At 42.5% G+C, this 17,616-nt stretch overlaps 1 protein-coding gene across 2 annotated transcripts in view; it reads right to left on the bottom strand.

Annotated features, from left to right (window-relative positions):
- Positions 1-17,263, bottom strand: part of LOC109907415 (transcriptional repressor p66-beta) — a 46,031-nt gene extending 28,768 nt beyond the window's left edge. The window contains exon 1 of one of the 2 annotated variants that reach the window (XM_020505363.2): positions 16,888-17,263. The gene's annotated coding sequence lies outside the window, so the exon portion shown is untranslated. The remainder of the gene's footprint in view (positions 1-16,887) is intronic. The other variant, XM_020505362.2, reaches the window with a different exon arrangement.
- Positions 17,264-17,616: the final 353 nt, after the last annotated feature.

Raw genomic sequence — 17,616 nt, 5'->3', positions numbered from 1 at the left:
AGTGATGATTGCTGATAACGAGCCTTTGTATGCCTATGTAGATATTCCATTATAAATCAGCCGTTTCCAGCTACAATAGTCATTTAGAACATTAACAATGTCTACACTGTATTCCTGATCAATATGATGTTATTTTAAATGGACAAAAAAAACAAGTGTTTTTCTTTCAAAACAAGGACATTTCTAAGTGACCCCAAACTTTTGAACGGTAGTATATATAGAAATGTCCTTGTTTTTGAAAGGAAATCACATTTTTGTAAATATACCCTGTCATTCACTCACTCACACACACACACACACGGAGCAGTCAGAACCCAGGGACAGTGAGGGGGCTGAGACGGGCATCCTACCCCAAAAATGTGTCACTGGAACATAACAGACCATTCCTAAATAAGGCACTCTTTTGTAACCCCCCTCATCCATGCTCCACCCTCATCTTCCCCTCTCCAGCATTCTACTACAGCTGTGCCACACCACAAAGAAGTGTGCATAAGTGACTCCTCCCTTCCTCTGCACCCCCCCCCCCTCCACAAAAAATAGAAGTATGCCTGCCTGCCTCCCCCCATCTCTCCCCCCTCGTTGTAAAAATAAACACACGCTTACTTTTTGGGGGCCCTCGAAGGTACTGACAGCGGAGGGCTTTATTTTTTATTAATGCATTTACATTACACTACCCCCATCTAAAAAAGTGTGTGAGCACTTGTGTGTGCGTGGTGGGGGATGCTGTGTGAGGAAGAGATAGGTGGGAGGGTGGGGGCGAGGACAGAGGAAGATAGAGCAGAAAAAAAATACAAAAACGCTCTCTTGACACGCTACCCTGTCATAATGCCAACCATTAATTCCCCCCATCCCCCTCACCGACACACACCATTTTCTTTATGTGCACACAACTGCTGCCTGTCGATCAGAGCACACACACACAAACACACAGCAAAATGTCCGCCTCTTTATTTTGCACCCCAAAAATCCACCACCTCCAGACACCTTAACGTCAAAACGTCCACACAATCAATCGTCCTATGCTACTAGACATAACTGGTTTTGGAGAGTTTACCAAACAGGCCAAATTCCAGATGGTGGGGTACAACAGTAATAAGGCCATTTGCAACAAGACTGTGGAATCCGCAGCTCATTTCACATGATCTGCATCATGCCACTTCATTTGGCTGACGCAACTCCTGCACCCCACCTTCCCCAACCCAAAACGCTGGTGGCACTGCATCTTTCACCCAGGGCTAGAGAGAGGGAGAGAAAGAGCAGAATGACATTTTTCACCCCCTTACGACTCAACTTCACACAAGACTATGAGAGCATCCTCTTTTGCTAATATATATATATATATATGTATATATTTATTAACCGTTACGTTCGTCTGATGGTAGGGGTGCTTATCGCAGAGGCGCGGGGGGGGGGGGGGGGCAACACCACCCTGCCCCCTCATCTCTATCCTGTGATCCTGGCCAAACTCCCAAAAAATTTCTGGCTCTACCCATCCAGCTTGTCTGATCACCCACCAGCTCAATTGGCTCGATTAATCCTTTTCCTCTTCACCGCATCTGATGCCGAGCGAGCATTGCAGGCACACAAAATGGCCGCCATCACCATAACACAAGTGGACACTCACCCTTGTGAAATGCTCTGGGGCTGAATCCCTAATCGAGTCAACATATTTGTCATTACAAATCATCTGTATCACCGTTATCACCATGGCCTTATAAGTCACTTATGTATGGTGTTCTAAGTAATGTATGTAATTTGTGGTATGGTAAAGCTTTGGGCTGTGACCCAGTTAGGAGTTATAAAAGCCTGGCCTTGTCACAGGGTCAGACAGGGTGAGCATTGCAAGTCTCTGGGGATGCGAGGTGGCTGCTGGGCTCTGGGACCTTTCTGGAAACGCACAATCCAGTCCTGCTATCCCCCTTGGCCTTGTATGTGGTTTGGAGGGATAGTGCCACAACTATGTACATATGCTGAAATTAAAAGGAGTCTAATTGATTAACTAGCTTGCATAATTAACAAACTTCATTCAAAGTTGTATTATAGTGTTTCATGGAAGTTCATGCGGATGAGGAATAGGCACCTATTTGTTGAAGATAATGGTCGGTGAAGTGAAAAGGTAAGTGTTGGCATGAGTCAACTTCTCTAAGGCTATAGGGCAGACATCTTTAATTTGAGCACAGCGCCCATGGCCATTGATGGCTGACTAATCTCTAGTTCCACATTCCCAGTTCCAAAGCAGGATGGAGTAACTATAGACATAGGGTGGTGTGCTTGTACCACAGATAAATATAAACTGTCTGAGGAATAACATGGAACATAGAAATACTGGCTTTACATTGTGATTAATGGATTTCTGAGAGAACTCCTATGAACCTTGCACGAACTGGTGAACATTTATTAGCCAGTTGAACATGGCAATAATGCTATTGGAATTATGACATCATGTGGAGGTCATATGATTTAAGTTGCTGAAAATAGCTTCCTACACATGACTGGTGTTTAAATTGGCTGTAATCCCCGAGTATCCCTCACGCATCCTCAGATTTGGAGTTCTTCTGAATTCCACAGGCCGTTTGCGACCCTAGTATCAACGGATCAGATAAGGGCCTATTTTCATTAGCGTAGCTGTATGCTCTGAACTCCTGAGGGATATTTATGATTAACATTCGGCGGCAGACCCGCATTTCTGCACAATGGAGACAAAGTCCAGATTTAAGGCAGTTGAGCTGCCCTGCTCAGGGTTGAAGGTCGTCACGACAAACAGCCAATCCTTTGTGATTAGGAGAGCAGTCCGATGGGGCTCTGCACAGCAGGGCACAGACACTGTGAACTCGCTTACACAGGCGACAACGCACCAGGCGAGAGTGCGACATCCCCAAGGGCACATAAAGCAGAAATATTACTTCAGCAACAGACAGTGGTTTCATGATCTCATGCTGCAGCCATTCATGCACCTCGTAACGGCGCAGGAGATGTATTGCAGGAGACAAAACACCATACAGGTCAGAAACGCTGGCGTTGCAGACGTCCTGTTTCCACCTTTCCCTCCATTTCACTCAATAAGATCTCTTCGGTGTAATAGCATTTGCAGATGAGCCACCTTTTTTTCTTTTATAGTGCTTATAGTTAAGGAAAATGCATTATAGGGGAACATGAGCTTACCAAATGGTGAGCAGCACCAAAATGCCAGAGATGTGGGTTCATTTGGGGCCAAAGCTTGGTTTCTACAAAGGTTTCCGACAAGAGCTCCATACCCATTCCTTAGTAATTATATAACCTTATATTGGTTTCCAGGCTTAGTACCTCAAATCAACATTGATTGATGAGTTTATAAAAATAAAAAACGAATCTAGTTGATAGAAATCAATACTTTGATTAGTATTGGTCTTACGATTGGAATAAACCTTGATGCAGGTTGGAAAACTACCTAGATCTGCAAATGTTGTCAGCAGAAAACAGTGGAAGCAAACAGCGAGAACGTCTAAATCCCATCGTTCAAGAAAACGGAGGGGAAATGTAGACTAGCCCATTTTCATTAGTCACCAAATCTGTTAAAAACGGATTATTGACAAATTCACTGGCACACTAAGGCAGGGCAGAGAATTGGAACAATGCGCCAATTAGCTTTACGAGTTGCTGGGAGGTATACCGTTAGCTTGGCTTTTGCACTAAACGTTGTGCAACTACATAGAAAAATAAAATGGTGATGGTAAGTGGGCCAATTGATTGAGCTACAAGATAGAGAGAATAGTTCATACATTCTTTTCAATGAAGCAACATTACATGGTATCAATAGCAGCTAATGCTGAATTATTTGATCCCATTTACAAATAAATATACAATCAATTCATCAACACAATAAAATCTAAAAAGACATTTTCTGGAAAGACCATCAGTGCTGTGAGTTTGGTAGACACAGATCACAAGTAAAGTTCACATTAGCACATTTATTGTGCTCTTTTCGCAAAAATGTAGATATATAACGTTACTATAGCCTAGGACTGATCAGTAACACATTTTTGTTGTTAGAAAGGGAATTTTAGGTCAACCGTATCACAAATGTTGTGCTGATAAAGTTATGTCTGGGAATAGCAAAAACAACAAGGCACAGCAAGTTTTTAAAAGCCAATGGGAGGTCTGGGCAGGAGGCAGCAGCTCAGCTCATTGGTTAATGTACTAATTGGACCTACATCCTGATCAACCCACACACTGACGTATATTACTCAGATGGGGGGCTCTGCTGGGAATATGACCAGAATTTGCATACGGCTAGTTTCTGACACTAATGAGGCCAATTAGGCAGATTGCGCCCATGGCAACAGAGTTGTAATTGGTTGGCTTGAACTGCTCAGGAGTTATGGATAAGAGGATGTGAGTTCAAAGTCAATAGTAAGCACTGCAACCGTGAGATGTTGACAGACTTACAACATCTCATTTCATATTGGTGTTTTTTGTTTACCCTCAGGTTGAGTAAGCCTATCAAGGGTTAGACTGTGACAGAGAAAATCAGTCTCACATCTCAGAAGCAACAACATCCACGTACAATTGGCGTGGGGGGGCTTCCAAATAAATACAGTTGAAGTCAGAAGTTTACATACACTTAGGTTGGAGTCATTAAAACTTGTTCTTCAACCACTCCACAAATTTCTTGTTAACAAACTATAGTTTTGGCAAGTCACATAGGACATCTGTGTGCATGACACAAGTAATTTTCAAACAATTGTTTACAGACAGATTATTTCACTGTATCACAATTCCAGTGGGTCAGAAGTTTACATACACTAAGTTGACTGTGCCTTTAAACAGCTCAGAAAAGTCCAGAAAATTATGTAATGGCTTTGGAAGCTTCTGATAGGCTAATTGACATCATTGAGTCAATTGGAGGTATACCTGTGGCCTACTTTCAAACTCAGTGCCTCTTTGCTTGACATGGGAAAATCAAAAGAAATCAGCCAAGACCTCAGAAAGAAAATTGTAGATCTCCACAAGTCTGGTTCATCCTTGGGAGCAATTTCCAAACTCCTGAAGGTACCACAATCTGTACAAACAATAGTACGCAAGTATAAACACCATGGGACCATGCAGCCGCCATACTGCTCAGGAAGGAGACGCATTCGGTCTCCTATAGATGAACGTACTTTGGTGCGAAAAGTGCAAATCAATCCCAGAACAGCAGCAAAGGACCTTGTGAAGATGCTGGAGAAAACACGTACAAAAGTATCGATATCCACAGTAAAATGAGTCCTATATCGACATAACATGAAAAGCAGCTCAGCAAGGAAGAAGCCACTGCTCCAAAACCACCGTAAAATAGCCAGACTACGGTTTGCAACTGCACATGGGGAGAAAGATCATACTTTTTTAGAGAAATGTCCTCTGGTCTGATGAAACAAAAAGGGAACTGTTTGGCCATAATGACCATTGTTATGTTTGGAGGAAAAGGGGGAGGCTTGCAAGCCGAAGAACGCCAGCCCAACCGTGAAGCATGGAGGTGGCAGCATCATGTTGTGGGGGTGCTTTGCTGCAGGAGGGACTGGTGCACTTCACAAAATAGATGGCGTCATGAGGGAGGAAAATTATGGGGATATATTGGAGTAACATCAAAAGACATCAGTCAGGAAGTTAAAGCTTCATCGCAAATGGGTCTTCTAAATGGACAATGACCCCAAGCATACTTCCAAAGTTGTGGCAAAATGGCTTAACAACAACAAAGTCAAGGTATTGGGAGTGGCCATCACAAAGCCCTGACCTCAATCCTATAAGACCTCAATCCTATAGAATGTTTGACCCAAGTTAAACAATTTAAAGGCAATGTTACCAAATACTAATTGAGTGTATGTAAACTTCTGACCCACTGGGAATGTGATGAAAGAAATAAAAGCTGAAATAAATAATTCTCTCTACTATTATTCTGACATTTCACATTCTTAAAATAAAAGTGGTGATCATAACTGACCTAAGACAGGCAATTTTTACTAAGATTACATGTCAGGAATTGTGAAAAACTCAGTTTAAATGCATTTGGCTTAGGAGTATGTAAACTTCCGACTTCAACTGTACAAACATATATGTGCACACCTGCACACTAACATAAAATACAAGCAAGTCTCCCTCATCTACTGAACACCAAACGCACATCTCTCCTTCAGGCAGCGAACACACCCGCATCGATACACACCTACGTCTCTCCTCCCGCTCGCACTACCCCTGCTCAGCCACAATACTTAAAACACACCCCTGGTCTTCATTAAACAAGACAACAGCTCATTGTGGTCATCGCCATGACAACCGACCCCCTTCTATTTTTAAGCCATGCCACTAATCAATTCCTGTTCTGCTGTCGCCTGAGGGAGGGAGAGAGGGGCGGCTAGGAAGGAGGAGGAGGGTGGTGGTGAAGAGGGGTGGGGGGGTGGGCAGTGGCAGGGGGCAGAGTGGAGGAAGTGTGTGGGGGTGTGAAGTTTGGAGACAAAGAGTCGAGCGCACAAACGCGAGCCCTGAGGTAGCTGACATGGCGGAGCTCGACAGTGGCCTTGAGGGACCATCAGCGGTGAGCAGCAAGCAGTAGCAGTAATATCGAAAAGAGGAATGAATCTTCAACTAGGGCTGTGTTCATCAGTTTTAAACTATTTTGAGAATATTTTTGCAACACAAAAGAAAAATGTACGTTTCTTACTGGACAAGTCCATGTTGTCCTTCCCTTCAGTTCAGTCAGTTTTCTTCCAGTTGGTGCCAAATGAACACAACCCAGGATTTAATTCCAATAAGTCCCGACAGACGGCAGGGCTGCCTCACCGTCTGGGTTTTTGGAGACTACCATACGGGCGGTAACGGACAAGAACCCAATGGGTCATCATGGTTACCAATCACAGACCAAATTGGTCCAGGACCCAATAAGTTTAGGTTACATTGCTGAGAACAAATCTAGCTCATCCGAGGCCCTACGGCATAGGCTAGTTTCCCATGTTTCATTTGGGAAAGACATAAATTACATAACCCATGGTCACAAAGGTCAGATGGGTTCTGAAGAATGCCCATTAACAAAATGTGTTGTCTCAAAGACAGGTGTGTGATATTCCGTGCTTGGGGGTAGTGCGAATGCACACATTTATTTTTTATTTTTATAAAATTAAAATTAAAAAACTTATCCTAAACACCATATTCCATAATACAACAAACAGATTGGACACATACCTATACACTGGGATCAAAATGAAATTGGTTACAGTACCTCCAGTTCCAGTAAGATCTCTACATTGAATTTGAGCGTAAACTCATTTCATACATTTAATTGAACCTGACTGGGAATTCCTTTCAATGGAACCCATCTTTTATTCAGCACTTCCTGGAAAACCATGATACGCTCAAATGAGAAAATGATTGGGTACTGAGGTGTGAATATTTAGCTGATAATGTTTATAATTTATCTAACATAAAATGTGTTTTTTGAAAAACATTGATACTCCAGCTATGTTTCTACTGAAATATCATGCTGTTTTCCAGTCTATTCAGACCAATGAGTTTCATTTTTGAGTGTTGGTCATATGGACATGACGTTGTGCTTTTATAGATTATGATTTTGTGTGCATATCAAGCATGGAACCTTTTCACTTTAAGAGGGCATGCTGACACACAGCACTGTGGCGTATACAGTAGGTTAGCATACAGATGAACTAATTACGATTTTCACTGAGACTGGATTCTCCCTGACCTACCTTACCGTAATGTAAGTACATAACAATGACTGGTGACACTGTTTCTTGAGGTACTCTGCCTCCTCAAGGAGGAATTGGAGAGGCAAGGGTGGAACAAAAGATAAGTGCATTTTAAGAGGGCATCAGAAACCATCAAGTCATTGGTTCACCATGCAAACAAGTCTACTCTAATGAATTGAGCCTCGTTCATTGAGAATGTGTGGTTATCCCCACGATTACCACATTTTGTGATGAGAATCTGTTGTCTACTCCATCCACCATTTGTATTTGTGGATGTGCCTGTGTTTCTCAGACACAGTACACTGACTTAATGTCACTCTTGGCATAAATGTCTCCTGTTCCTTTAAAAAAAAGTCACAATTCTGTTCACTTTTCTTTTTTTATTACCCAGAGTACCCAGCACAGTCAAAAACGTGAGAGAGCCAGTCTAAGCCGGTTTGTAACCTCAGGGTATGGAATTATCTCTTAATATGTAGCCGTTAGTGGTCAGGACGTCACACGAAGACAGGGAGAGAGAAAAAGTCAGAGGGAGGGAGAGGGGGTGGGGGAGGGGCAATGAAGCCCCTGTGCTTTCAGGGCAGAAAGAGGAAAATCTACTTCTTGCGAGACGTTGATTCTAAAACCTGGCACCTTGACAAAATGGGATCATTGCGGAACTTCAGACCACAGGGTGGGGCATTCGCTGTTTAAACAAGGGGGGGGGGTGCTGGAACTTAGGCCTGGAGAGACTGAGGTAGCTGAGAGATTTGTAAAATGGGGTTGAATGGGGCAGTGAGGGTATCGATGTCTTCCACGAAATGAGAGGAGAGCAGAGAATAATAGGTACAGTGAAGACATCAACACAGACGCACCCAGACTGATTTTCTACATTAAACCCTGTGAGCACTAACCCTTTGAATCACACAACTGACACTCTTACGGGAGGGATGCTTCATCAAGTGGAGATAGCGTCAGCAGAGTCACTTGTCTCAACCTAAGAGTAATGGGCACGTATACACTCACACACATATACACAAAGGACAACACAAGATCCCACTATACAGGGCCAGGTGAAAATAGGTTACAGGAAGGAAGAGAGAAGGAAGCTACAAAGACAGAGCATATGAAAACATCTTGCTCGTTTCCGATGCCTTCTGTGGGCTGACGCCACTAACTGTACGAACAAAATACATTTGAGGTCTGGCCACAGCCACACAAAGGTGCCCTATTGCAGAAGGTAAACCGTAGTTTTGTAATCATGGTGGGCTGACACTGCCATAAAGGACACGGATGAGGAAATAACTCAAGGGGTAGAATAGCAATCTGTTCCAGTGCATAAACATGCTCATATGAGAGAGGGAGGGAGAGGGCTGTGGGTGAAGACGACTAGGACATAGCCCTCGGGGACCCCCAACCATTGCAGCCATTTGTTCCATTTCATCACACCGGATTCAACAAATCAAAGGCTGGACTGATTAGTTGAATCAGGTGGTGCTGGAATCAAACACATACGTTGAGAAACGCTGTCCTGAAGGAGAGTCCAAGATGGACGCCATTTATAACAGCACAGTTATTGACAGAAAAATGGAGTGAAAGATTCTCCTTCACCTACTGACCTTAGTGTAGAGAACTAAGACAGCGAGAGCAAAGAAATTCAACTATAACTAGACTGAACTTGCATTCAGTGTTTACCAACCAGTTCTGTTCACACTACTTTACATCTCCGGCTGAATCGTAACAGCATAGACATCACTACAGATACAGTAAATGAAGGGGACAGTGTTTGGGTGACGATAAGGGATACACATGACAGCCAGGACACTTCCCCCTGGGAACATGGGACACAAGAGTTCAACACAGGGAGAAAAGGTCAAAAGAGCAAAGCCGTGACAGGATACACGTTCTACAAAAGGTCACAGGGTCAAAGTGGTGTGATGTGTGAATGGCAAATTTTGGTGGATTTTTTTTATTATTATTTTTTATTAAAAAACATTGTGGAAGGTGACAATTAAATTAACTTCATTTAACAAGACATGGCACAACATTTTTTTTTCAGGGCGTAACAGTGATTTCCTGTCTAAGCAATTTTCAAAAGGTATTTTTTCAGATGTGAAATGTACACAGTGCAACAAAAGGAGAGCTACAGTAGTGTAGCCCTGCAGCTGCACAATCAACCTTGAGAAAATCTGAGAAGTTACTGCCTGTTGGATCTGGGAAGTGCTATGAGAAGGGAACCATCTTTGCATTGACAGGTGGGAAGTGAGTTACCAATGTCAATCTACAGTGTCACTTCAGTCTATGAGTCCAATACAGCAAGCAGTTCCTGATACAAAACCTGCATACATATCACACCCTCTCTTCATCAAACCAAGTCTGAGGGGATATTGGTACATAATGGTCTTCTCACCTAAATGGAGATGTTACAAGTCTATTAAGCAGTACTTTATACACGCCAAAGTAAAAGTTGCATTTTCTTGTAGCCTCGTTATCCCTACATCTTCTTTCCACTGTCAACTCATCTTCACTCGAGTGTCATGCAAATGATCAACGGACCGAGCATAGAACCACTTCTCTCTCAGTCCATCAGCCTTTCATTATCGTTCCTTTTACCAACTCACCCCCTTCGTGCCAACCTCCCAGCCTACCTTTGCAGTCCATTCATTTGCATTTTAAGCTCATCTTAACAAAAAACATAATTAACCCAACGAGGAACACCCAGAAATGGGGATGTTGTGAAAGCCAACAGAGGCAAACTACTCATCCAGAACAAGGGTGCCAATTAGCCATCATGGTGCCCTACGTGTTTTAACCTTTTGGTCACTGACACAGAGGTCCAACACAACAGAACATGGTGGCATTAGGACCCCCATGGACCTAAAATGTTCTTATGAAAGGAGTCATTTAAAAGGTCTCAGTTTCATCTGATCGAACCAATTAAAGGCTATCCTGTTCACACTACTCATCTGAGCCAAGTCGTACTGGGCTGGCTTGATTACGCATCCACCATCTTTGCTGGAACTATACTGGAAAACAAAATATATATTCCAGCACAGCAAGGTTCGGGTGGGCATGGTAGTGTGAAAGGGTATGAGTCAGCCGGGACCTGGTGATTCTTGGTGACCACGTGTTCCACAACTGCGTTTTGCTGCGTTTCCCGCTGTAGCTTATCGAGTCGAAACGTTGGGGCGGCCGGCTAATTAAGAGTTGCAGGGAGCCATTCATCTGGGCTGTTTGTTTCTGCGTAGGATTTAATAAGCCTTGCGTGAAGCCCACTGAACACAGCCACCCCGATTCAGGTGTTAACAAGGATGCGACGCCAAACACACACACACACACTTAACACGCAAAACCAAGCATTCTTGAGACCCATTCACAAACCAATTACATCCCATGCTGCTAATTCATTAAATTGATACTCTTCTCAGTTTGCTGGTTAAGGTTGCTTTGCCCATTGAAAGAAGGGGCATTCCAAGGTGAGTAGTAAAAGGTACTTTCTTCTATGATTGACAACAAATGGGCCAATGTAATAAAAATAAAAAATGAAAAATGCTTTATTTATTTATTTACTTAAACCTTTAACTCGGGAAGTCAGTTAAGAACAAATTCTTATTTACAATGACGGCCTACCGGGGAAAAGTAGGTTAACTGCCTTGTTCAGAGGCAGTACTATAGATTTTTACCTTGTCAGCTCGGGGATTCAATCCAGCAACCTTTCGGCAACCTTTCGGCCCAACGCTGTAACCACTAGGCTACCTGCCACCCCAAATACCAGTGTAATATCTGTGGGAAAGTCTAGCCAATTACCTTCCCCTCTCACCTCCGGATTCAAAATGACGGATTTTGGTAAACCAATGGATATGTGTAAGCATGTAAAGCCTGCAGCTGCTGGAAATTTCATTTAGTCTACCCATTTTTGATTCAGGACTTCCACTGAACAGAACCCACATTACAAGCAAGGATATCCCCTAATGCATGCCTCAACAATCCTCTTTGGGAATGCCTTGGCTCTCAGTAAAAGTGAAGGCTTACTCATTGGCTTGGACCGGTACTGCTTTTGAATTACAATTATTTCAAGGAACAGCACAGGTTAAATAGGTTAAAACATAACAAACTTACACATGTAATTAACGGGACATCAGTAGCTGGGCTGACCTTTCATGACCCGTAGAAAGGGAGAAAATGGCTAAAACCAACACTGCATCACAGTGATCTTCTCAATACTCAATTTTCCGTACAAGCTTGAATGTGCACAATCGCAATGTGAATCAACTGCGATATCGCTTGCAAAACATTATTCCTGTGCATGTCAGAAACAAATTAGAAGCCTGTGAAGACATTTTTTCACACTCCCATTGTACACACGTTGCTATGCAAGATAAGTCCCTTGTTTATAGTTACACTTTACATGCATTCATTACCATCACACATATCAATTAGCGCCACGTGCCAGCTACCGACAAGGCTTCTCGCCCTCAAAGGAGTTTCACTTGGGCAGATTCTTAAAGAAACTACATTTTCCTGATTAAGAGCTAATTATACAGATTTCTCTCCCCTCGAACAGAGAGCGTTTATCTCTTAATTTCAAATAAGTACGGACCACTAAATGAGCATAGATTTTAATAGGGTGCTAAGGATCCCTCTTCCCATGACTGAAAACACAAGGAAGGAGTTGTTGGACACAGCAGCTTTCAGAAGTTACCACAGGCTGTGTTGGGTATGACAATCCTTTTGCACTGCAAATATTTCTGAGCTCAAAAATATAGGCCTACTTTTGAATGCTGGACAATAACATAGCAACATAGTGGTACCAAAGCTGACTGACTCAACTGCAAATTTGACCTCCTTTAAGTAAAACATTAAAGGCTACGGTCTTAAAATGTACCCTAACCCCCTCATAATCAGCTCTGATAAAAACTTAAGTGGGAAAGCTGCCGGGCCATAGCTTCTCCAGACCAATAAGTCGTACACTCATGATATTTTTCAGAGAGCTTTCCTGTACACTCTGTCATAGGAAAGTCTGAGGTAATGGTGTTGTCATGACTCTGCTTTTGTATAGAACCAACAGGGAATAATGAACAGCTGGTGTCAAGACACACATGCTTTATCTGTGAGAGAGAGCACATCAGTCCCCTGCCCAACACAGGGCCATTGAGTCAATCTGGACATGCCAACACAGTGGTAGGGTCATCACACACACACACACACACACACACACACACACACACAGGTCTCTTGAAACACAAGCACGGAGTGTCTGAATCAATGGGTGAGTGCAATCAACACCGTATTTTTTCCCCACACCATGAGACAAATCCCCTCCCTCTGAAGGTCATGAGATCAATATTAGGATATTCAACATTGAAGCTTCTCCAACACAACATGAACCTTTCATCAGAGGTCGTTGTGACTGCATCCTAAGTACATCAGTGGAGGGCACCTGGTTTATTGTTATCCAACCGCAGGTGCACTGGTCGTTTATTTAGAGGCTGTCACTTTGTTGTGTCTGGGACAAAGGGGGCGTTTAAAAGGGCAGCCCGTCCGTTTTCAAACCTTTTTTTCTTTTGACCAAGGTCAACAACCCTGAAGCACAGCCAAGGCCACCTACATTGAGTGCTTTTGTGATCTTTCCCTCAAAAAATGATAAAGGCCTACATAAAACTGCCCAGTTTGTCGGATATAGGCCTAAAATCTCATTCATAAGCAATGTTTATTTGGAACAGATTTGTTCCCAGGAGAGGAAGCCGTTGCTTATCCTTAAAATTAGAATGATGCAGAACCTGATAGTTTTAGCGGATGATAAAAATTCAAACGGCAAGTTCTACTGAGCCAAGGGACTGGCTGTAGCCATAATCTGTGATGAATCTGAAATATTGCATTGATGATACACATCTACAGAAACCGACCAGTGGAACATTTATCAAGGCAATAGCATACCTTTCTCTGCGGAACTGAATCTGTATCAATAGGAACTTGTCAGGGTTGAATCTTGGCACAATGTCGCATCAGAAATGCAGGAGGACAGAGGCCTCATGGGCTTTGCGACACCAGGCAGTCAGTAGCGATAAGGCACCATGGAAATTAAAGTGTGCACACTGTGTGAAATCCCTTCACGGGCAGCGCCAGTGTACTGGAGCACATCAATTGTGTTAAAGAACCGCAAAGAAATCAAATAAATAAATAACATTATATGTCACATACTACCTAAACTGGGTAAAACCTCCTTGATGATGACCTATTGATGCTCTATATCAGGAACAGAATTCAAGAATATGCTAAAGCCACCCCAAAAAGAGATTTGTAATGGATTCCTCTTCTACCCCATGTAGTTGAACGTGATCAGGGCCACAGGTCTCTCCATACACATATGGGAAGGAGCGTATGGATGGTAGAGTGATACACATTAGAGGACATGGCCATGGATGTTCCATCATTGACAAAGCAGTGCCGTAACCATTCATTCATACTGCTAGACAGTGTTCAACACCAGGGAGTCCCATTCACAGACTGCAGACTTTCATTCATACAGAAAGAGAGAGAGAGAGAGAGAGAGAGAGAGAGAGAGAGAGCTGAGCACTCGATTTTCCAGGGCTCAGAAAGTACTGTACTTTTGGATTACTTGGTAGAATATAGTGTCTGGTGGAAAAGCACAGGTTGAAATACTTCTCAAAGAGTATTGTAGGCCTATAAAGACTGGGAACATTAAATAAGCAAAAATACAATATTCAGACAACAAGACCCATGATGAAGGATCCATGTTTAGATGTGTTTATCCTTAATTCCTGCATATCTTGGATTGGTATAGATTACAGTAGGTTACGCATGTCTTATTTCCATATATGATATGAAAGAAAATACTTCCTCTTGGCTTCAGCGTTTTAACTCCAAAAGGAACTTGTTCATTGCGCCCGAGTACCCCTGCGTCATTCTGAAGTTGAGATCCCAAAATAGAACAGATATAGGCATAGCCAGGGGAAGTAGTTTGGGGGTGGTGCATTTTTTTTTTTTTGCCCACGCTGAAGATGTCTATATCGGTCTGCTAACACAGGACTAGTAAAGGCCCAGCGCACTACTTTTGTGATTTAAAAAAAAACTACATGTATTTTAGTATTTACCAGCATTTGTAATTTGAGTCTGCACAAATCAGTTAATCTGATAATACTTGTGGAATATAAAAATACTTGCTTGATATATATGTTTTCCAGTTTCTTTAAATACTTCGCACTAGTGAGTGCATACATTTTCGTACTGGTCCCCCATGGGAACCCACAACCCTAGCGTTGCAAGTGCCATGCTGCCAACTGAGCCACATCATCACATCTCATTTCAAACCACTTGGTGTCTCAATTACTATATTGTGCATTGTTTTTCTTTATGTTGATGGAAAGTCTACAGGTACAAACCTAGATGACCAGCCTATTTACAATACAGTAATGTACATTAAGTGGTTTGTAAGGATGGTAAATTAATACTGCACAAAAAGTGGTTGTTTCCCATTTTAAATTTGATGTGGTTGTTTTGTGTCTTTGACCATAACTTTGCACCTTTTGATGTAAATACTCAAGGACAGAGTTTGTTTGTTCTGGATCCCATTATAATGACAATCACAGAGAAAGGGACAAGGCAACAACTCTTACAATTCCAACTACTGAATCCTGCAAGATACTGTTCTTAATTATACAGCTACCTTTTTGTGCCAAAGCAGAGAAAAATATGTTTACCCTGTGCTGGAGATGCTTCAAACGTGTATAATATATAATGTAAAAGGCCCAGTGCACTATTTTTGTGACAAATATGTTTTGTACATGATGATTTTGTATTATTTTATTTATTTTTTATTCAATTCTGATTAATTAGGGGGGTGTTTAGCACCCCTAATTCCTGTGGCTATGGATATAGGCTTTATTTGAAACTTTTACGAATGGTCTCTCCTGTGTTCCAACTAGTCTTCATCAATTCAGCAGACTTTTCCTTACATTGTTCTGTAAACTGCAGGCAATAGCCAGGCCTACATAGACACTGCGCTCCCGCTGTCAGATTACATTTTAGAAGTAGAATAATTTAAATTGAATTCAATCCAAGTATTTTGGCAATCCCATCGATAGGCTAATAAATGGGTGAAACCTATTCTCAGTGGGAACCAATGTATATATATTCCAACAGATGCCTGACAAGAGAGTCTACACACGGACTCCCCAAAATGTTGCCAAAGCCGCATAAGGATCAGACAGTTAGGCTTGGCCCAGTTGAGTAGCCTCAGCTCTACCCAGTCTGCCTATCTAAATAAATTAGGCGCTGTCTCACTATTGACTTGTCTGCCGCACCGAGAATAATAGCCGGCCCATATTAGCTATTGATCTGCGTTTCTTTCCTAAAGTCATCTAGACATCTACCGCTGCTAATCAGTGGTTGCCCCTTGGTGACAATCAATGCATGCATTCGCGTTAGAATTACATTTCAAGTCTTACAACATGTCATGCGTCAGGCAGCCATTTGAGTGCATATGGAACAAGTTAAGAACGTCCTCACTTACGTATATGGCTGATAGATTTTCGGATCTTTTTTTTTTTTTGTACAGCCTCAACTACAGTGCAGCGTAACCTCATCCACACAGCTCTGTGAAGCTATCACTTTAGTCTTGTGTCTACAACTACGTTGGTCTTTACACACGGATATGCTTCATACAAGGTTTTTTAAAGCGAAATATTTGTGTATACTTAGAGGATTCACCGTGTGCACATGCTTTGCTTGTGTATCCACCCGGGCACACGCAGGGCTTTCTCCGCCAATCTGAGTTAACCCCCAGAGACGCGAAATTAAACAATGAAACGGATGTTGCCATTGCACGAATATTTAATATTTCTCTAAACTTTTGTTTCTTTCACATGAGTCCTTTATGACAAAGCGCGACATGTATCCAAAAAATGCCTATCAAATGATCCCAGACCTTGATTAGTCACTTTGAACCGTTGGTTGTTGGTCGCTTGCAAATCAGCTTGCATCAATATATGAACCATGTTATTGTATTGTCTGTCTTTGCAGCAGCAGCACCCCCACCTCTCACCCCCCCATAACCTTGGATGCGATTATTACTACCCAATGAGAGTTTACTCCAACCGAAAGAATCCAAATCCTGCCGCCGCAATTTCAAAAATTATATTCCATCTCAGCTAGGCCTTATCCATATCCTCGGACTCACCTGACTCGACTTTCCCCTCAGGTTCCACAAGCTCGGGGTTCTCTTTCAGATCCTGAAGCGCTGCAGTAGCTCCTCGCGACCAGTCCCCGGCACCGGTAGGCAACACAAAAGCGCTGATTGGGCCTCGGCTAGCGCTCATCCCCTTGGTCTCAGTCCAGACAGACGGGTTATTGGTCGCCGGCTATGTCGAAGGCGCGCCCCTATTATTAAGGTGTGTGTTGTTGTCTATGTCTGGAGGGGAGGGGACAAGAAGCAGTGCAATGATGGTAACTAAATGGGTTGTTATGCGCGCCGTGTCGGCAGCACCAGGCAAGCTTACAACATTGACAGATAGTGGACAGCCATATGAACTCCCTCTTCATTCGGCGATGGTCATCGACTGAATCTCCAAGGAACAATGCCGTTTCTATGACTCATCTTGAACCTAGTATTTTTTCCACAGATTTTATTTCAATTAACTTGTTGTATCGCCTTTCTACCAAGAACACTAGATCAACCGCTTGATACGGCAGTAAATCATATGCGCAAAAGCGTAAATAAGATAACACATATTATATAATTGATCTATTTTCGAATTGTATATTTTTTTACACAATTTAGGATTTGTATTAAAAAAATATAGGCTATATAGCCTATATACATATTCTACATATAGGGCTTGCACATACATATTCATACATATGACCATGTAACATCAGTAGCCTATCATTTAGGCTACAATAGAAATAT

The sequence above is a fragment of the Oncorhynchus kisutch genome, linkage group LG17 (assembly GCF_002021735.2).
Source record: "Oncorhynchus kisutch isolate 150728-3 linkage group LG17, Okis_V2, whole genome shotgun sequence".
Classification (NCBI taxonomy): domain Eukaryota; kingdom Metazoa; phylum Chordata; class Actinopteri; order Salmoniformes; family Salmonidae; genus Oncorhynchus; species Oncorhynchus kisutch.
The sequence above is the reverse complement of the archived record's forward strand: the minus strand, read 5'-3'. Positions and strand labels throughout refer to the sequence as shown.